Raw genomic sequence first — 23,103 nt, 5'->3', positions numbered from 1 at the left:
CTCAAGCCCAGTAACCTTTCAAAAAAATGACAGATGATGTCTGCTGCTCATTTCATGTGTTTTTTGCCCAGTAAGGTCTCTGAGGAAAGGAAGAAGGTGCCAAAACTGAAATAAGAAAGATAACATTGGTAAATGTCAGAGCTCCCTGGTGAGTGCAGAGGTCTTGAAGACTTGAGAATGCTGAACAGATGACTCACTGGGAAGGGTTGCCGCACGTCCTGTTTTTGACAGATGGGACTCTAACTAATTTTATCTAGGATCCCACATTTTTATGGTATTATAGTAGCATCTAGAGGCCTTAGTAGTGAAGGAGATGGCTTCTGGGACTGTGTGGGTTAGAACCTGTCACTCAGGAAGAGGGAATTGGATTTAATGTAAAACTTTCTGGCCAACACTTTGTATGGATATTGTGGAGCTGTGTACAGCCAGGGTCTGGTTCACAGGTGGAGGAGGACTTCTTCTTTACTTAAAAGACAGATTCTGTTGTAGTTATACATATACCAGTTCTCCATAGATATACTAGATATGTCCATCAAGTTTCTTATGGGACCTGCTACATCTCCTAATCATTTGGATCCACATGTCACATCTGTTCTCAGAGCAGAGACAATGCAGAGATTTTGCATTAGTCCCACAGACAGATTTCAGAATTACTTCTGTTCAGGTCAGTCCGAAAACAAAATATTTTTGTGTTTCTGGCATCAAAAAAAAGGTCACATTAAAAACTAAACAACATCTCCAAGTGAATAGGCAATGTATTCTGTATTTGAAATGTTGAAATCACAGACTGACTTTTCCATATTTCCTTCTGTGTTTTCAGCCAAAGCCACTGGCTGAACGCAAAAGTACATGAACAGCCCCAAATCCCAAACTATTTTTAATTGAGTTCACTATTCAACAAATAAATAAAGCCACACAGCTCTAATGTAATGATGCTTGTAATGACATTTTCCACGTCCTGCTCCAGATCTCTATGTCATTTGTCCCACCACAAGCTAGTGTAACATACCCTACAGCAGGATGAAAAGTTTGGAGTCTGCTACTGTCTGTGAACTAAAACAGACCTGGATTGGAATCCTGACCTCAGACAACAGCAGCTTTGCCACCAACATAAGTGGGACCAGTTTATTAACCCAGGATTTCAAACTCAGGCTTTAGGGGCTTGTATTTTTGACAGTTTTAATCCAGAAGCCCTGAGCTCACCACCATCAGCTGTGGATGTGATTATATGGGTAGACAGGATAAAGCTGGAGTACTCAGAGTATTTCTGCTCCACTTCTGCTTCCAGATTTGAACTGTCACTCAACTGGTCCTGTCCAGCTAACTAATTGTTCTTCTGGGGACAAAGTCCTGTGGCTAACGTGTCCCTGTGGTCTTCCATTTAACACACTGCTGAAGGAATACAAATTTGTCCACTCCCCCCTCCCCTTCTTACCCAGTTGAAATAATAAATATTTTACCCATGATTTATTGGATTTCAGTTTGTTGAAAAGATCCTCCAAACAAATGAAGTTTTAATGGCAACAAATGCCAGCCGCAGCGCATTAGAAAATATAAACAGCAGCGGAGACCGTTAAACAAAAACCACTTCGGATACAGCTGACATAGTGCTCGGCAATCTTCACCGCCCGAGGCCAGGGCCCTCAAGAGAGGGTCACAGCGAGTCCCTCCCTGCAAAAAGAAACCTGGAACTATGGATTTGAGTCCTTTGAATGCTGAGGGCTGCAAGAAAGACTTTTGCAGTGACCAGTACAGACTTTGGGTTATTCAGGACCACAGGCAAGACTCTGTTGTAGGTCTGGTCCCTCCCTGCTGCCTTTCCCACCACACACCAGCCCAGCCCAGGCTCCAGTTCCCACCTCTGTCCTGTGCTCTCCTCCTAACGAATGGGCTCAGAGTCGAGCTCCATCACTGCACAGAGCACCCACAGAGCACTGGAACCACTCATCTCACGGATGAGCATGTTTCCCTGGATGGCCCTTACTGCAAGCCAGGCTGATGTGCTCATCCTTGTAGCCCAGGGGCTGCAATTTCAGTTATTTTGCTGTTCTACAGAAGATAGATGTGCTACATGTGCTACCTGCACACAGATCACCGGAGTCATGGCTGGTACCACAGAGCAATGGTCACCCGCTCCAGGGAGCACCCAGGGTGCTCACAGCCCACATCTGTCTCCTCCACACATCTGCCTCCTTCACACATCTGCCTCCTTCACACATCTGTCTTTGCATGGGCAGAAGCCAGTTCTGTTTGCCTGGGTTTATTTTCAGTACATCCCAGGTAGCTTCTCTGCCCTCCCATCCACCAGCACAACTCCAAAAGCCAACGCTGTCAAAACGAACAGATCCCGCAACTACTTCTAGGAGAATTATTTTTTCTGACTCATTTTGACAGCATCAGAGAAGAGAGCAAGTTCCTGTGCAGCTACATGTGCACACCTGAGGCTGGGGCAAGGAGGGATCAGGTGAAGATCAGGTGGACATGGCTCATAGCCAGGAACCTCTCCAGTGAGCTCATCTTCAGCCAGAACAAGATTCCTCAGCAACCATGGGAACAAATGGCCCTAAACAAATGCTCTGGTCACAGATATCCCAACCTATTGTGTGGGGAATGGATTTACATCTGTTAACAGACCACCTAGAAAAGAAGTTATTTAGTTCAATGTGCTGCACGGAAAAAAAAGAGAGTATTGGACATATGGGGCAATCCTGGTTGCTGCCATTGATCATTTAGCCCTGGATTTAAACTGAATTCCCTTATTCTTTCTCCAGATACTGATGATGATGAGGCGGGTAAATTATCCTCACAAGAAGTCCTTGTCCATTTATTGCAACTTTGGGATCTGCTACTGGACCCATCACAAAATATGAACAGAGAAAGAATCTTGTCCCTCTGGTTTTGGTAACTAACAATTCCCCTGAGGTCTCCTGCAGCTCGTCTGAGAAAGCTGCAGGTGAGACTTGCCTTTGAGAAGATGGCCCACAGCTACAGTCCTTGATGGGGCTGACTGTCGAAGTGTACTGAGGAGTCAGGGGATATCAGCTGGTGCTCTGAACTGCTGACCAGTCTGCTCTACACATCTTGAACCTTAGCAGCAGTTTCTAGACCAGAGCGAAGACTCAATCTCAGATGATCTTGATGATTTGACACCAACTGGTAGCACACTGTTAACCATCAGGAGACCCTTCTGTACTCACCAAGCCAACACAGAGGTGAATACTGGCAGCACACTCAGACAGAGCTGCTGTGCAGGGACTCAGGCTGGCTCCCCTTTGCAGCGGTGGGACACAACAGAAACCTTCATGGAAGGTCATCAAGCCATGGAAGTTTAACTAGGCCATGTAAGAGACTGGAGGCTCCTGCTTGAGAGATTCCTTCACAGCAATCACATCAAAGTCTAAGCAGAAGTGGGCTAAGAAGAGCTATCAAACAGCACAACTCCCTTTCGTCAAGGATGTTTTCTGCTGCACAAATCCTAGGGTCTTATCTATCTGCAGCTTTTTCTTAACTCATAGATGCTACCTAAACCAGTCTTGAGGAACGCACAGCTGGGATTGTCACCTTTTATTCTAACAAGGGAAGTATGGACAAGTAATGTGTTCCAGAGACTGGAAATCAGGATGTTTTGATTTGAGATAAAGTACAAAACATGTGTGAGTGACCAAAGACACCCTGCCTGAGCCTTTCAGGAAATAAGTGATTCAAGACATTTTACCATAAGAGCAAGAGTTTACTGTCAATAAACCATTGTTTACTGTCTACACAAGAGCTGTGGCTACTACTTTATTGAAACATTCATATTTTGTCTACTTAATCTATTCCAAGTCATTGCAAACAATTTTCCTTTCATCAGTGGTAGACGCCTGGGAAAGGGCTTTGTCTGTCTGTATGGAATCCAAACTGCACCTTGACATCCCAGCATGTCCAGGGCTCCCTCGTGCACCTCCAGCCCCACATGTGCACTGACCTGAGCAGACACCTTTGCCTGGATCTGTCCCAGATCCATGGCAGTCAGGAGGCTTCACACAGAACTTCACTGAGGCCACGACATGAAGCCAGGAGGACAGTCCCTGCCAGTGCATCTCACGCAGACTTCACCTTGAGCTCATCTCTGGAGGCCCCAAGCTAAGCCCATGGAGCACCAGCATGGTTCAGAGAGATGCCAAATATCTGCAAAACACTGAGTTTTATTTAAAAAAAACCCAACCATAAAGCCCAGAACAATCTACATAAAAAAGCTAATTCTACTCCAGCCTATGGGCTCACCAGAAAAAGGCTGACTGCACTGGGAAAAGTCATAATCCAGTTGATTGTAAATCGAATATTCACAATCAGGTTTACTTCATGATTTAGAAAATCACTAAGTCATCACTACAAGCACCATGATGTGTTGTGGACTGAAAGACACCGTAACTAAACTGCAGCATTCCATAACTATTCCAGGAATGAACAATGTCAGGAACACAAAGTGGCCAATGTGGATTTGCAAGAGATCATGCAACAATTGTTGCAGGGTAAAAAAAAATCTTTTTGTTTTAATCCTGAGCATTTTAATTTCATTTTTAACTGAAGATCAGGACAGGATTCAGGTTAAGCAGAAGGCAGCAAGCAAGGAGGTTGAGTTAGGTAAATGAGGTTAATAAAAATAATCACTGATAATAGCAGGGAAGAAAAATAGAGAAATCTAAATACCTTCGCTGAGGAGGATGTAGACATAATCAGAAACAACTCCTCCAGAAACAATCTCATCTCAGAAACAATCTCAGGTAAAGAGCCTGATCCATAGCTCATTGAAATCAGGGTCTTTCCACTGACTTTGTCATTTGTGACTGCATGACAAGCACAACTTTTCCCATTGCAGACTGTCTGCCACAAAATATTTTCTGTGTCTCTACTCATTTTTCCACTGTTCTTAATAAAGCCATTTTCTTACATTATGTTAATATTTTAAAAAAAAAAAAAGAGAAACCCTTCATAAATACACAATCAACCCTGAGGTAATTTTCCTAAAATAATTTTTGAAATAAACTTCTCTGTACAAACTTCAGTCACTTCAAAATGTGCTTTGAAACTGAAGACTGTGGAAAAGTTAAAGTGATTGCTGATAAATAGTTCCATATGATTTATTGAATATAATATCCTTCCCCCTACAACAGAATGCTTTTTCAGATCTTGGGGCATGGACTTTCTGCCTGCTTAGAGATGTGTGCTAAGGTTTAATAAGATATTTACATGTTAGAGAACTTCCTCCAGTTCCAGAACAGCCTATACCTATCCAGCATTAGCAGTACTCTCTTAAACAGAAATATTCTTTAGGATGAAACTGAACTAAATTGGGGGAGTTGTATAAAAGTGACTTCCGTAAAATACTTGGAATGTTCCTCCTTGCTGTCAGAGCAGGATGTATGTTCATTTTTAGTGAGGTTGTGGCAACATGCAAAGGTTTATCAGACGTACTCCTAAATTCCACAGAAATTTTTCCAAAGGAGAATGGAAGTTGTCACTGCCTCAGAGCAGCATGAAATATAAATGACAGCAATATAAGAGCATATGGAGAGCTTCTGATGGTAAGATTATGGAGTACAGTATCTTGATAGCAGCCCTGAGAAACCAGATCACCTCCCCTTCTTCAGAAGTCACATAAGGCATTTCAGTATATTTCAGTGGGCCTTAGAAATATGTTATGTGGAAAGACTCAGTGTGTAAAACAAACGCAGAACTAAACACCTTTTAGGCTTTCCTGCATAGTTGTATTGTACCAGGTGCCTCATGCAGCGGTCAGAAAACTGCCCTGCAAGCTCTGGTTTAACACCTGCACAGATAGATAGTTCACACTGGCTACATATGATTAGTACTTCCCATAAATGTGTTGATGCAAACCAGGCAGAAATTATCCAGGTTTACACAGACACAGCAGCATCCATATGCAAAAGCCTCAGATGTAACCACACTCTCTCTTTTGCTAGAGCAGTGCAGCTCTGTGCACAGAAAATCACCTTCAGGACACCCTAAGCAGGATCCCAAACTGTGTGCCTGCCTGGCCTTTTGCTAATTGTGTGAAGAACAGGCCAATCATCCACAGATACTGGAGAACAAGGACTCCGAGTTGGCTTTACTCAGGACACATGTAAACCAACAGAGGCCTGATGCCTATTCTAGGGATGAACAGCAGCTTCAGGCCAGAAGCCCCACACCTGGGCAGGGTGAAATCACACATGCACTAATCCACCCTTTTACACAGTGCTGGATCTGGCCTGGCTCCTCAACCTTATCCAGGCAGAATGGAGGCAGGAACTGGCAGATCCATCTGTATCGATTTGTCAGATCTGAACTCAGATGCCTTCAGAGTGCTTGGAAGGATATAAATGGTGCTCCTTTCCAAAACCTGATGCAAGGAAACAGCTGGGCTGAGCTCTCTGAGCTGTAAACAGGAAACGGGTTCTTCACTCTCAAGTGACTCCATGACAAATATCATCCAGAACTGGCCTCTGTTTTCATGCAGCTGGAGTGTGGCAGGAGTTCAGGTGAGAACACACGAAAGCCCCAGAAGCAAAATACTGACACTAACCAGAATTAGGCAACCGAGCTCCAGGTTCCCCCTGATCAGCAGGGCTGATGTCCAACCTGTCAGATCTTGCCAAAGGTATGAAATTCTGGGCCTTTAGGAGAGTCTAGAAGGAAAAGTGAGAGGGCAAGGAAAAGTATCCACCCAAAAACCTTCAAAACTACAATCAGCATGGAAACCTTTTCTATAAGGAAAAGAAGATAAAGATGCATTTGGATGGGGAACTGAACCGCTTTGTCCCATTGTGTCACACACACCTCCAAAAAGGCATGGAAATGTCCCCAGATGTCCCAGTAGACTCAGCACTTTGCTACCAAATGCCCCCTCAGCTGAAAATGGAGCTGAGCAGGAGATGGACAACACTGATCACAGAGGTGAGGAAGAAGCCAGCTGAGTACAAACATGTGGGACTCACTCATATGTTTTGTGTTCTTCTGTTTGTTATCAGAAAGAAAGGTTTCGTGTGGGTGGGCTGAGAGCCCCCCACTCACACAATGTGGAAACAATAAATCACGGGCAGCCCTGAAGAGCCACCTGTGATTTTCGAATGTGAAAATCCCTCTTTCTCCTCTGGAAAAACATCCCATTTTACTCTTCAGTTTAATCTCAACACAGAACAGGCTTCTTGAAAAGGATCTCACAATCCATAAAGCCCTTCCTAGACAAGGCAGCCAGTGGGACTGGGAGAGAACTGGCTGAACCACTTAAGTCCGGTCTTGCTTGAATGATGTGGGTTTAGTCTCAACTCCACACACACTTTCTCCCTTGACTATTACACCACTAGATCTTGCTTTGGCTCGCTCAAATTCCCACCACGACTCAGTACATGCAAGGAATGTCACATCTTTCAGCACATTGGTTCTGCTCCACTGACTACAATAGGCTTCCTGAGAGGTAACCATTGTCTCACCCTTCTTCGGCACTTATTACCTATCTCTGCTTTTCACATTTCTCTTTCCTTTCAAATTTCTCAGTGGGGATTTCTGAAAGTCCTTACTGCCCAGAACTCAGCACGAAGCAGGGATGAGAAGATGATGGTGGAGTTCATTGATCACATCACAGACAAACATACACGTCAGACAGTTTCTGTAATTCCTCAGCCATTCCCCCATCCTCTGGAAAGGAGTCACCGTGTTGATTTATAAACTTAGGAACCAAATGCCTCTCATAGACCTCGTGGGTAAACAGGCCAACCCCTCAGTAGCCCTGCACATATGGCAAGCAGAGTTTCACAAAGGTTTTTGTCCTCATTTCCCATCAGTCAGACTCTAGGCAGACAAATGACTAACTCCAAACTATGGCCAAGGTCACCTTACCAGTGACCCCCAGCCTCTGGCCTTGCTTCAGTAGACCCAGAAGATCCCTGAGTGTCCATTCCCAGCCACACACGGATCCTCTCCACTGCCAGGCTGTCTGCCCTGGGAAACATTTTGGTCCTTTCTGGGAAACGGGGTCTGTGGAGGATGGAATTAACAGTGTTATTCTCGGGGGCATCCCCAGACGGAGAATATTAACCTGAAATTTGACCTTTTTCCACTTTTTCACTATGCTGGAGACTTTTCTAAGCCTACCTCAGTGCTCATCTCAGTGTTCAAGGACGTGCATGGCACCCTACAGTCTCCATAACCACAACACATATGGCTTGTCCTACAAGCACGGACGAGTCATTTTGGTCAGGGACAAGCAACATCCATCCTGGGCGCTTTGACTATGAATAACAACCCTCACGTGTCTTTCCTTTCTGTCTCCCCTGCTAGAAGTTTGCCGTTGGCTACTGCCAGCAGATACAATTGGCCCCTCTGTTATCTTTATAAATGTGAAATATGTGCTGCTATGTTTGCAATTATGAAAGTTTAAATGAAATCTTAATTGCAAGGGAAAAAAAGCAATTTTAGTCATATTTACATTAACTAGAATGAGTAATGAGAATTCATATTGTGTCAGATGTCAGAGGTTTTGTTGCTGTTGTTACTCTTTTGACCAGTTCTTGAACACAATCATTGAAGCCTTTTACAGAAAAAAAATACACTACATGCTCTCTTTTGTTCCACTTTTGCAATAAAAATCAACAAGCTAAGCCCTGCCTTAGCTACAAAAGAGTTAATTTAAAGAATAACAGTGGGAACCATGCTCTTCGCAAAGGGATATTTATTTGGTTTTAAAGAACTCATTCTTCATGCAAAGAAAATGAAGGTTGGAACCAGAAGAGAAACATCTGCCTCCTCCAAAGTTATGAGAAACTGTGTTGCACATTCCTAACCTTTCTCCTGTGCTTTTGGCGAAAAATCCATTACTTTTCTTCTAAGGTAACATACACATCTGGGCAACCAGGCAACTAGTGTATCAGAGCTAAACACAAATAGATTAACTACAAAGAAAGAGTAGAATATATTTTCACTTCTGGGAAGAAATATTTTCAGTTACCAGAAAGACTTGTTTCTGGAGGAAAGATCTGATCACTTCTGGTCATAAAGACCTGAGCAAGGAACAGGATGACTGCAGCAGGCACTTAATCACTTTGGGTTTTGGAGCAAAAGTCCAAAATTGTCTTTAAAATGCTTTTGACATCATTTGCCCCTCCACCAGTCCTCTACATGAAAATACTTAGCAAAATGTTGGTTTCCTTGAGACTTAAGTTCATCTCAGCAAAAGAAGTGAAAACAAAGACTTCAAATTGTTACCAATTACTGCCAGGACAGGGGGTGGATGGGTCACCCACAGCTCCAGCAACGCAGGTTTGAGTCTCGCTCTGGGTCACTTGGGCTGAAGTGTCCAGTTAGATACAACAAGAATATGGAGGAAACGGGGCACAAGCTGATACATGGTTTACTAAATCCTACAGCCCTGGCAATTTTGGCAGGGGACAAGTGCAGAAAAGATGTACAAAACTACATCATTATCAAGAAATTCTAGCATATCTGAAATGCATTACCAAAATATATTTATGCTTTGAACAATCCAACCTGAATGGATTTTTTAATTTAATCAAACTGCTTTTCCATTTTTTTCAGCTGCCTTTCTTACCTATTTACAGGCAGTTTTCTTGACTGGGTGAATACAACTGTAAAAACATCAGACTAAAACACTTAAAGGCACCAAATAATGCTTTTGAGAACAGGTAGCTTTACAGAGTCCAGAAGGAAAGAGCTGAAAGCTAAAATGTTTGGTTTATTCTGCAGGAATGGGGCATAATGAAAACAGATGGAAACAATTTGAATGGCGAGCTTCTTTTATACATCTCCACATCTCCCTAACCTCAGCATTCACCTTGAGTACAAATTGCCCCAGCAACTTGCAGCCCAGGATTAAGAAACTATTGCTTATTTAAATACAGATTTACTGGGGATATCCACAGGAAATTTGAGGAGCTACTTACTGAATGCAGCCCATTGTTTGCATTGCAGCAGCACTTCGAAGACTCCAGCAAATCAAACACAGTGTACACGGTACTGTACAAATTTTGGAGGTACCCTCCCTAGCTCAAATTGCCATAATTTTCCACTATTACTACATCACCGAAGTGCTTAGAAGTTCCTGTTGAGTTGAAAAGCTCCTTTTTACCCTGAAGCTGCCCCCATGCAGCTAATACAAAAACAAAAAAAGGGGGTTCTCATCAGCTGGAGCAGATGGGCAGCTGCGGGCACAGAGGTGAACGTGACTGGTTCGAGGTTACATGACAAACTCCGGCAGAGCCAAGAGTAAACCCCATCTCTCGCACCAAAGCCTGTGTCACAACCAAACCCACTTTTTCCCTCTGATCTTGCTTCTCTCTTGCTCACATAAATATTTGCCTGGCTAGAATGAAACCACATTGCATTTTTTTCCCCTCAGGAAAAACAACAAATACTTAAAATATTTCTGTAGGTTCCCCTCCTTTTTAAGGAGTGTGTATGTGGGGGGGAATATATTTTTATTTTTCTTGGCAAAGAAGAAGAGCAGGAGCAGGTCCAGGTGGAGGCAGAGTCTCTGAAAGCCCTTCATTCTTCAGCTCTGCCGGCCCCGGCATCGCTGCAGGACAACACAGCCACAGCCACAACAGCCTGGGACCCCGGCTCAGGTGAGGGGAGCAGGTCAGCAGCACTAGGAAGGTTTTTCTAAGTGAGTCACCTGGGGACTTTCATGGGTAAGTTGTGTAATCCACGGTGGATTACATGTGCCAACCGTAGTTCAGTTAAAACTGACCCAGGTCTGATTACGGTACAAGAACACACAGAATGTCCTAAGCAGGATCATCACAGAGGTGAACGTGATTAACCCAGACCTCCCCGTTCTTCCCAGCGGCAATGAGAACAATTCACTCCCTTTAAAAACCATCAGGGTCATCTCTGGCTCTGCCAGAGGAATTTCACCTGCTTGTGCCAGCAGGGTGTTCAGCTCTAAAAAGCACCAGAATTTGCTCACATCCACACGAAACAGCACCCAGTGTGGAAAAACTTGCTGCTTTGCTCCAAGCCCGGCTGCCCTCTCTCCTGGGATGATGGCTGGTTGATTTTGGGGGGGTAACCAAACCCTCTTCCAGCAAGGAGAGACACGAGAGCAGCTCCACACCTGCACGGGTGCAAAAGGAGAAGGGGAGAGGCATGTATGTCTTCAATATGTTTGCCCATTGCGAGTCTTTATTCCTAACACATGTTTCTTCATTTATGCAAAACATGTCTCTTCTGTTTTCTGTCTCCTTGATTTCATTTTAAAATTCAGTATTTTTATGGCATGAAGAGATAAAGATATGAGGAAGGAAGGGAAAGTGATACAAAAAGCAATTAAGTCTGGTGTCTGCTTATTGTAACACACTAAGAAACAACCAAACCTTTGAAAAAGGCGCCACTTCTGCTGCTGATATGCACAGGGTTTTCACGGCTCCCATTAACATGACTGGAAACTATGCAGGTAAAACTGTTGTCTCAGTCAAAATTAGACTATTGAGTCTGAGATGAACGGAGATCTTTCAAAGGAAGAACCAGCATCATTGCTGGAGCACTCTAGCCTTGTCGGCCGTTTATTAAATCCATATTGGTGCTCCAAAATTCTTGTATTAATGCACAAAGGCTCATAACTAAGGCAATGAACTGCTTTAATAAGCTTCATTGAGTACATCTATGCTGAATGGCTGAGCAGAAAGAATCACAGACTGGCTGGGGTTGGAAGGGACCTCTGGAGATCACCCAGTCCAACCCACCCGTTAAAGCAGGTTCACCAGAGCAGGTGTCCAGGTGGTTTTTGAATGTCTCCAGAGAAGGAGACTTCACAACCTCTCTGGGCAGCCTGTTCTGGCACCCTCAGAGTAAAGAAGTTTCTCATGTTTAGATGGAACCTCCTGTGCTTCTGTCTGTAAACTACAAAGAGGTGTAGGGACAGCCTTGAACTTCTGCTCTGGAGTAAATGGGTCAAATGGTTTGCTTTTTATAAAAAAGTGCTTTGCAGGCTTCTGAGATTGCAGGAGATTCACATCTTTCCATTGATCCAAACCCTGGGGCAAGTACTGTTGCACAACACTCCCAGGATGTTGCTGTGCTACACATCTATCTGCAGAAGTCCTTACAATTTGAATTAAATAAATTTTCTTGGAAATAGAGAAGTCTGAGTCCACAAAATTTTCTGTGAACAGTGGATTATACAGAAGAATTCAAACTGTAAACTGAGATCAGCCTTTCTCAGGGAAAGCACAGCAGGTTGGGAATATGTGATGCCGCATCCCTCCCCAGGGCAAATTCTTGCCAACCTGCAGGCAGCTCCCACAGAGAACATGCACCTGCACCCACCAGCACTTTTAACGCTGCTCAGGTACAGCCCAAGGCCCGATGTGCTGGCACAGACCTTGACAGACCTTCAAACAGCACTGAGCCGGCCTGACTCCATCTGTGCACAATTCTTCAGCTGCTCCTGCAGAGCAGCTCTGCTGTCGGTGCTTCCAGAAGCAGCTGAAGCGAGAATCTCCTTGACACGAGCTGGAGGCTCTGCCTGACCCCTCACTGCAGCTCCTGGTGTGTTGGGGTCGGCTCCCCAGAACCTCATAGGACCTGAGCACCAAGTCCTGTTGCCACTGCGACTCAGGGTTAGGGTTAGAGTTAGGGTTAGGGTGGTTAGGGTTTAGGGTTAGGGTTCAGGTTAGGGTTAGGGCTAGGGCCATTAGGGTCAGGGTTAGGGTTAGGTTAAGGTTAGGGTTAGGTGTTAGGGTTATGGTTAGGGTTTAGGGTTAGGGCTAGGGTTAGGATCAGGGTTAGGATAGGTTAGTGTTATGGTTAGGGCCATTAGGGTTAGGGCCATTAGGATTAGGCTTAGGCAATAAAGATTTTCTCAATCTGAAATCACTCTCAGACATGGAGGTTGAACAATGAGAAACATAATGGCAATAAAATAATAATACTAGCAATACCTTGAGCTTTATTCTAGGTCACCACATGATACAGGAGGTATCTGTTCTGGTTCTGGCTTTCTCTCATTATTTCCCCTTCTACCCTCCAAAAAACAAGAAAAATAAATACGATCATGATTCGGACTGAATATTCATAATATAGTTGTAATGAGAGAAAGGTGCTCTTTCCACTTGAAATATGATTACCCACCTCTTACAGACTCCAAAAGCAGCATCCCATGGTGTTGCACGGGCTGCCGCAGAAGATCCCGGAGAGCTGATTCTCCCCTACTGCTGAGTTCTCAGTGTATATACCCAGCATGGGCCACATCAACCCTTCTCTCTCTGCACAGGAAAGTGCCTTTCATTTCCCTCCTATAAATGACATTGTGACTTATTTATCATACCTATGCTTGTCTATGTGTGCATGAATTTAAGCCTCATTTCTTCTTTCTCACTATGTTGGAAGAATTAATTAAAGAATTTCAGGATCACTGAAAGAAAGTAAAGGTATTGGAGTAAAACTCCTGGTTCTGTCTCAACTTTCTCTCCGTTCTTTTCTCTGAATTAATATAGGCAAAGAGGTAACACTTTTAGACAGACAGACATTTCCCTGAATGGAGAATAAAAACACATCAGCTATCAAAAGGGAAATAAACACACATTGGCAAAGACCACACAAGACTAAGACAGCAAATATAGCAAAAGAGACCCCCCCACACATGATGCCCTGTCTTGTTCACCTCATCAACACCGGCAGATGAGAGTGACAAACATACTATTGTAACTCTCTGATGATGGAGATTCTCACACTGTTTTGAAAAACCTCGGATGATAAACCAAACTGGCTGGTATTCACCCCATCAGTGACCCCTGCAGAACTCTAACCCCAGGTAGCAGAAGGTTAGAAAAACATCCCTTCATAATCACTGGCTGAGACTGATCTGGTAAACAACCAGTAGCTCATTACTTTCCACAGTGAAGGTACGTTGCAAATCTAGAACCATGGGATGGTTTGATGATGGTTTGATGTGCTCATCTGATCACAATCTGACGTATCACTCCTAACAGGAAAAAGGAAGAAAGAAACACTTTGAAGGGATCAAACCTAGAGCAACAAAGAAAGACAATAAAATTAACATGGAAATAAACTACAGGAGATTAAAGGGCTGTTAAAATCAAAGAACTGAATTTTGGAGAGTGATGGTCACAAATGAAAAGGAATGGTCTTGCACACCAGTCACAGGAGGTCAAAAACTCCGCAGTATGATGAGAAAGAATCACAAAGAGGTAGAAATTAGCAAAGCAATACTGGGAGCAGCAGCAAACACTCTGAGCTCTCCAAGATGAGATGGAAATTCTGCTCACATACATTCAAATTCTTGAAAAAAAATATATCTGGAAGTAACTAAGCCAGGCTCTTCCTCAAGGAGCAAAGAATTTTTTAAGCAAGAAGCATGCTGGACTCCTTTCAAGAGAATGAGTGAACATCTCTACCCCAAACAACATCTTCAGGGAAGTCCAACCTGTAGAGTCTCTGTTTCAGCTTGTCTTGATTTTAGATCTGTTTCCAAAACACAGACAGGTCAAATACAGACCAGCGCCCAATCGTCAGAGGAAAATTCCAGCTCTATGTCTGTACATAAATCCAAACTTTGACAAAATCTGGAGAAACCATAGATTTCACCTTTGTTCATCTCTGAAGATTTCCAGGGCAGAACAAACACTGCATGTTCAGAGTTTGGAGCGTGTCTACACCTCCAGAAATGAGAAGAAAACATGCCTGGGTCTGGAGCTGAGGGAATGGGACCCGTATGTTTGCCCGTGGAAGAAGAAATATGAAATTCCAAAAGGTCATGTTTTTAAGCTTGCTTTTAGGCTGAAACCTGAATTTCAATAATTTACTGTAACAATCAGTTACAGGGTTTGGGTTTGTGTGTGGGTTGTTTGGTTTTTTGTGGGTTTTTTGGTGTTTTGGTAGTGGTGGTGGTTTGGTTTGGTTTGGTTTTTCAAAGGCTTTAATTGGATACTTTGCACATAAACTCTGTCCACAGAGAAGAGACAAGTTGCTCAAGAGCCAGGTGACTATTGAACCAAAAAGTTTGGGTTATGACAAGAGGTCTGACTCAATAAGTTGCCAAAGCAGATCATATCAGCACTGTTCTTTCCTGCATAGAGTGCGGACCCCAGGAAAGGCCTCAAATGTTTGTGAGAGGACCCAGCACCTGCAGATAACTAACACAGAGTCATTCATATGGACACAACTTCTTTTCTGCTGGTGGAGACAGCAGGCCTCTGCTAATCCTTCCACTTCCACTGTGGTTTTCTGAGTGATTCCTGATGTACACGGGCGCATCTTTGGCCAACTGTTACAAATAACACGACCGCGCAAGGGTAACAGAAGGAATCTGGCCAGAGGTAACTGAATAAAACATTACTTCAGACAGAGTCCCTCTTGGTTTTGCACTGTCAAGCAGCCAAGGCTACAGCTCGTAGCTGCGTGAGGTGCACAGCTGAGATAAACAGCCGCTGGTGACATTTTAGGCCAACTGAGGTAATAAATGAACACTGACCTCCATTACTATCTCAGATGAGTGGAAAATACTGGCTCAATTGGCAACAAGTTTCCACGAGCTGACTTAGGATAACAGACCATGCCCTGCCTTTTCTGTGCTTTCCATCAGAGTCTTGAATAGCTTTTTGTTGCAGAATATCTTTAAACCATGTAGCACACACAGAGCTCCAAACCATCTGAGCCAGAGCTTGGGTCAGGAATGCTCTGACCTTGATACAGAACGGATACGGCGGCTGCAGATTACCATTGCTTTTTTCCATGCCGAAACTAACCCTTCATGCCCTGCTCGCAGGACGGGAAGTCCCTGATAAGCAATGTTTACATGTAGTGCAAAGCTCTTTACCATGAGGGCACAGCCAGCAATTGGCACCATTGTCTGATCCAGCACAGACAAGCTTCAGAGACATCGGGCAGAATCGTTACAAGTCAATTTATCAGGAGGGGTGTAATGTGCTCTTTGACAGAGCTCAAACTGGGTACCAATTGGTGAAACAAAAGTTTTCCCTAAACCAGCCTCCCCAGAAGTCAGATGTCCCCTTGCCCTAAATACTTAAGTAGGGTTGACCAGAAGGGATGTGCAAACTCCGCTGATGCTCACCTGCTGCATGTATTGAGGTCTGCAAGCCAGGCCTGGCAGGGAAAGAGTAAACCTCAGGTCATTCTGATGAAGTCAGAGGGATAAAAATGCAGATTTTATCAACAGGGCTGCAAAATGGTATCCCAGACACTGAAGTATCAATGTGAGTAGTCTGGTACAAAGAGACCCTTGAGGTGAAAGAACCAGGGGAAAGAATTACTCAAACCTGGACCAAAGGGCTTTTCAGATCCCCAGGTGGCCTTTCAGATATTGAACAGGGATGGGGTTTGCCTGCAGGTTTAGGGATTAGATAGGAGTTCCACAACAGGATTATGCTCAGGGATTACATAACCACTTGCTCATACCTGGTCTGCATAAAGCATTTCTGCCGCAGTGGAAGCCCAAAGCAGATTCTTTGCCTGCCTGTTCTAAACTCTTTCAAGGATAGGAATATTTCCTGCAGATCTGGGCTTTCTTTTCATTTTGAACTCACAGAAACAGAAACGTGAGCTTCTTTGGCAAAGTTTCTTGGTTTGCCTTGCTAGAGATGGAGTAACCAAAGCAAATGAATCAGGAGCAAGATGAGTAAGTGCATTTCTATCCACTTGATAGCCATCTTACAAAGCTGTTTGAGGGGAAAAGAAAAAAAGAGTACATTCTCCTCTACTGAATCAGGACAGCACAACTACAAAGTGTTCCAAGTTAAACACATCCAAAAAGCTGTTTGACTCATGTTTCACATTCAATTCTATATCCCTAAAAAAGTTTACAAAAGTAAAGCTTGCCTGGACTAAACAACTGAACTGCATGAGGCACGTGGCATTAGCTCAGGCTTCTCTGGCCAGCTTTCTAAATGAAGTGTTTGGAAAGAAGAGAAACACACAGATTTGGGAGTGGAATGGATAAGAGATTTAGTTTCCCCTTTTATAACAGAGTCCAGTGTAAATCTGAAGGAGCCTGCAAAGTTTCAACAAGACATGCATTAAAAGCAGCAGCAGCTCTGTCCACATATAATAGAATTATTAAAAGTAAGGCAAAAGAGGAAGATTCAACACACTGCTGGAGACCTGCCCAAAAGCCCACAGTTGTGATGTAGTGTTTGGACATGAATCCTGTTAACAGGGCAATATAAATCTGCAGAGAGTAAGAAAAAGTCTGAAGAGAGCAAGACAAAGTCTGAAGAGAGCAGACCCAGTCAAGAAGGCCCCCAAACTGGTCACAGCTTCAAGTGGTAGGTTGCTCAAAAGGGAAGTATTTGAAAATCTAATTCTATATAGTAAAAAGCTGGCTGTGCTCATAGTTTATTTTGAAGGTCACACGTACATTGGAGTGCCAAGAGAGCAAACTTGGAGTGATCAAGAGCATGGCACAGCAAAGTGCACTATGAAGACTTCATTTCCCTCACAGGTTCTACAATGGGCAGTGCAGTTATTGGCAGCGATGATGTTATTTCTAATGTAAATATTTCACTTTCAGCACAGCTGAACTGGGAGGGATTATAACAAGTTATGAATGAACCTTCAAATACCTCTCCAAGCCAGAAAAACCCAGTGATGGCATGCAGAGCTGAATCCTCCCAATCATCTAGAAAGGGATGGAGAGGATTTTGCATGACTCTTGGTAATTATTACTTCCAAAACTGCCAGCGATGCCTTTTCCCACCCCTCTGTGGTCAAGGCAATTATTCTTCCAGGTTCTCACTCTTGGCCCGCACTTCCATTGTCAAGTCAATGGAAGAATGACAACATCCACCAGCTGCCTGGACAACATCCAGCCTGGATTATTACAATGAGCTTGTATGAGAAACAGGATTAGAAAAGCAGAGAAAGTCTACTGATAAAGCTGCCCCATTTGTTTTGGTTCAAGATATTAAGGTTGTTCAGTAAATATCTGTGGTACATGGGAGAGTTCCCTGCACCCTGAGCAGCTCCATGGCATTTGATTAACTTCTGCGTTATTGCAAAATTGGATAGCTGGGGGGTGATAGCTGGGTCAGCTTCAGTGAAGGTTTTCTGGGTTTAGCATTTGTATTCTTTTCTCCTTGGTGCACTACAAAGTATTCCTAGAGATCGCCTATGACATGATGGGGAAGGAAAGTTCTTTGTGCAGGAGCTCACTGTTTAATTTACAGCATATCATAATGTTCCCATTCCTTGTAATAACATAAGCTAGTATCCATACTCTCTTAAAATATGGCCTAACCAGATGGGTTTGCATATTTACAAGTCTAGCAATGAAATATTCAATGTAGTAATTGCTTATATCACATCCATTTTGTTAAAAAACTCTCTGGAGTATTCTTCCAAAAACTAAAAAGACCACCCTGAGCTGAAAAGGCAGAATATCATTTGACCATGCACACTGACTTCGGCCTGATGAATTTATGAATGAAACTGTAGAGCACGACTGTTTATCTGGCAGTATGCAGAGAATGGAACAACGATGCCCCCTCAAGTGCCCATCTGCCCTCCGAGTTCATCAAGGATCCCATCTAAAAGATCAACCAATTCTGATGTGTCTCCATCTGTGAAAAAGGACACACTAAAGAGCTTTGAGATAGAAGGGTCACCTCAGGCATCTCAGGAAGGTGACAAATGACATAGTAGCAGACAAGATGGCCTGTCTTCTATCGCTGTCATAACACAACCAACCTCTCTGGCATCCTTTAAAAATTTTGTAGTCTAACTGGTCTCACACTCAGGCAGATCCTGAACTCAGGAACTACTTTTCTTTTGTTCTGTCCCACTTCTCTTTTATTTGGTTACAAGCCCTCAGCAAAACAAATTCTGGGCAGCAAAATTCTCATGGTTAGACGTGAAGGAGAGAAGCAAGGCAGAAGAAGTTTTTAAGAAAACCAAAGACCAAAAACCTTGATGTTGAAATCTGCCAGGGCTCCCAATGCAGGCCATTTTTAGGAGAAAACAGAGATACTCTCTACCATCTTCTGAAGCAAGGTGGTTTATGATCTGCAGGATCCTGTGACTGATGTGGCTTTTGTTCACATGCAAAAAAAAGCACTGAATCCTTGGCTTCAGCATTGTTTTTGGACATGAGGCTGGTGAAAAACTGAAGCAGTGATTACAAACTGTTCCCTGTTCTTGCAGGAATAATGAGTGCAAAAAAACACAATCCCAAGTGCCAAGCAAAATGGCTAAGGTTAATATTATTTGTCATTACAAGTGCAGAAAGAATACTAGCTGCCAGAAGCTCTGTACAAGGATGTGAAATTCGTATTTCTTGTACTTCTTTCTGTTTTGACAGCTAGAAATAATATTTTTCAATTGCTAGATCAACCTAAAAGTTACAGCAATGCAGCCTTAAAAGGATTCCCAGCCGGCATGACCAGCACAGAGGCAGGGACTTGTGTGCAGCTCCACGTACCAACTTTGACCATCCCTGTGGATCCCAGGCCAGGTCCTGACCTCACTCAGATCCATATAAATCCACAGCCGTTTTGCTGGGGCTGTGGGGCTGTGAGATCAGAGTTTGGCTGGTTATGCTGGCTGAGCCGTGGCAGGTGGGCACTTGCCAAAGAACTTCGTAATGGATGGTGTAAACACCAGGACTGCTCACAACAATTCTGTAACCTGCAGTTCCACTGCTTTATAGAGAGATTTACAAAAGGCAATGGTCTCCACAGCTCTCTGTGTGCTGTCACAGAGATCCTGTGCCAGGTCTACCCCTTCTGAAGGCAGGTGGCGTTTCTGAAATGACAAATTAAACTGTCTCTTTGCACAAAGGGCAGTAGTTCAGACAAACGACAAGCCCGGAGGGAAGCAGCTCCCCTGATCACACACTCTTGGTTCTTTCCAATTCTCCACCTCGTGTTTACTTGTTCCTCCTGGTCACCATGGAGCTACATGGTTTGGGAAAAGTCCTCAGCTCTGGACTCTTCAGACTGAGCTCAGCTCAGCCCAAGACTGTAAGAAAACTTCATGTAAAGCAGAGACAAAAGGACTCCTTAGGCCACCTGGCACACATGTCGGCAGGGAGTGAAAGCAATGAGATTGAGGAGGGTACTTCTTGAGTGTGTTCTCAACTCGCAACAGCCACCCTTGTTCATCCACCACCTCAGCAAATTTCTAGATATACAATCATTACACACCTGCTCCTGGTGTTTTCTCCCTCCCTCCCATACACATCGTTAGCACTACGCCAGGCCCTACTCCAGTCTTCTTCCCCCACAGCTTATGGCCCATCAAGTCATGGCTGGTGACAAATAACCATAAGAAAGGTCAGAATTCAGACAAACAGTATTTTACTCTGAAAGAAAACCATCCACAATGCTCAAAGTTTAGTCTGATTCCTCATCCTTTTGCATACTTTAAGAAACATGACCATCTTGTAATATACTAAAAGATTTATTTCTGATGTGAAATCCATATTTAGTATTGGTTTGGCAGTGATAGGAAGGAAACCACAGGCAGCTGGCATGGATTGAGTGTTAGTTGCTTGATAAACCTGGAGCTGTCAGGACTTCCAGCCTCCCCACTGAATCTGCTGCCATCCAGAGCTAAGTATCTGAGGTGGGTGTCTTTGGATGAGCAGGGTTTTGTTCTTCATCTCTTAGCTGCATGGATACCAGCAAGAGATATGTGTTTGCACACATAAAATTTCTATGAAAACAAGAACTGCCTGTAGCTTCTCTAACATTCTCACTGTCAGCTCCCTGGTAACAGCTTTAGATGCATCAGCAGTATGTTTCTTAATCCTTTTAAATTATAAATATTGCAAACACAGTAGCACACTGTTTCCTGGAACAGCTTCACCCTCTGAAACTTCCACTATTTCAAATTAGAGAATTCTGAGTCTTTTTCCCCTGAATGCCAGAGGCTGTTTACTGACTAACATTTAAGATTAACAATGCAAAGAACTTGGGTTTATGATGCTGCCACCTGAATGAATGTGGTGGTTAACACAGTGCAAAACCTCACTTAGACAATCCAAATTACCAAATACGCTTCCAATGACTCACTGAAGTCTCTGAGCTTTAATATCCTTATTTACTAGTAACATACTGGCACCCAAGTGTTTCCTCAAAGCTAACATGTGAGGCTTTTGAACACAAGCCAAGCAAATTCATTTTGGAATTTGAAGTAATATCCATAAGGATTTTTTCCTATTTGCTCAGTTCTAGTCACCATTTCTTACTGACGTATCATCTGACTTGAAGCAGAAATTCAAAATGTTTTGCAATTATTCACTTAAGAAGTGTGGGACAGAACAGTGAAAATTGAGATTGCCTTAAAAATGTCAGTGTAGGTGTCTTGACAATCTTAATTCTTTACCAGGTATCCCAGGCACAGGCATTTGCTCTCCCCTCACTCCATGAATATTTGCTGCTTTGGCCGTGGAAACTCCAAGCACCCGAGAGTCAGGACATTTTCTCCTTCAACAACTCCCAAGGGTATAGTTCAGTTTACAGACCAACCAAAACCAACAACCACCATCTTCTTAATCCTTGCCTTCTGTTTTATATGATACACTTGGCTTGTATTTTTAACCATTTTTCTGTAACTTTGAGAACAACAAACTTATAATTGTAAAAGCCAAAAGCGTCACAGAATCACTTGATTCCAGGAGATGGTACTTTAAGGAGACCCAAACCCTTACCAATAGTACTGGGGTGCGTCTGTTACATTTCACAGCATAATCAGAACTTTATATGCCTTTCTCCATTCAAATGAGAAAGCAGAGTTACTGTGGACAAAGTCACCTCTGACAGCCAATCACCACAGAGCAAACATGACTAAACAAAATCCAACTTAAGAGATGCAGGAGGTTTGTAACAGGGCACACTCCTTGCTTGTCACAAGAGAAACATTTCAGAAAACAGGCTTATATTTAGCAAGTAATTTTGAATTTCACAGCTCTAAATGCAATTACATGGCAGATTTTTGTCATCCAACCTTCCATTAGACCTCAGATACTAAAAGTGTCATATGCCAGATAGCCTTTCACAAACCCTTGACAAGCGACTGCCACTAAACAAACAGTTTGCTTTTCCTGGCAACATTACAAGTGATTCCCATGTGAATGGAGCTGCTTTGGGTTCATCCACAGCAGCCCTTGTTCACTGAAGGCCAGTGAGGAATTGTCCATCCAGCGCTACTTTTGCGTGGGAATCTATAGAAGGGCCATGAACTGAACATAATATTAGTTATAAAGCTTTTAAACCAGGCCTGGGTAGGCTCGGGAGGAAAGCAGATGTGAGCAAACTCCATCGGACAGGGATTCAGAGTCTTCAAATGGTCCTTGCGGCTCCACTGATTTGGTGGATGGAGAAGACTTGACCCATCAGCAGCTGCCAAGACTGTAGGGAGCCAAAAGGAGGTTTGTCCATGGGCATCCGTTGTTCAGGTGTGTTTCTAGCAGTAAAATCACTGCACCGATCCTCTTGCAAATATTTCAGCCTTTGGCTCACTTCCTCCTCACACCCCCTTCAGATGCCACTAAATTACAAGTGAAAAATACAACTTGGAGAGCATATTCAACATAAGTAAGGAGATTAAGGAGTCTATCTGTCAACACTGGAGTCCAGATGGTTTTAAAGTAGAAGAAAAAACAGGCTATTGAGTGAGATGTTAATTATAAGCTCTTTTCTTCCTTTTAAGATGTTTTAAAATATTTGTTAAAATACTTAACTTTTCTGTAGGTTTTGGAGAGGCTTTTAAAAAATACCAGCATGGATTTCACACTAAACTTCAGTGTCTACACATGTCTGAGGAGGTTAGAATCTGCTTCTAGCGGTACTCACCAGCAGAGGTTCTTTGCACATCCAGCACTTACAGAGCACTTATTCCACAGAAATTTCTGTGTATGACTTGGCCAGTACTGGAGCTCAGGCTCAGAAAGATATTGAATTGCACCATTTTTTGTCCTTGTCTCTCAATTTCCAACCCTAATCCAGTTCTAGGAGCACTGAAATCATGGGCCTACAACTGGACCTACAGCAGGCTCCCGTGACACCAATCTAGCTTCCAAAAGGATGAAAAAAACAGTGTAATAAGTTAAGAAGAGATCTAGAAAGGGGA

The sequence above is a fragment of the Nesoenas mayeri genome, assembly GCF_963082525.1.
Source record: "Nesoenas mayeri genome assembly, chromosome: 8".
In the NCBI taxonomy this organism is placed as follows: Eukaryota; Metazoa; Chordata; class Aves; order Columbiformes; family Columbidae; genus Nesoenas; species Nesoenas mayeri.
Note: the sequence above shows the minus strand (reverse complement) of the source record.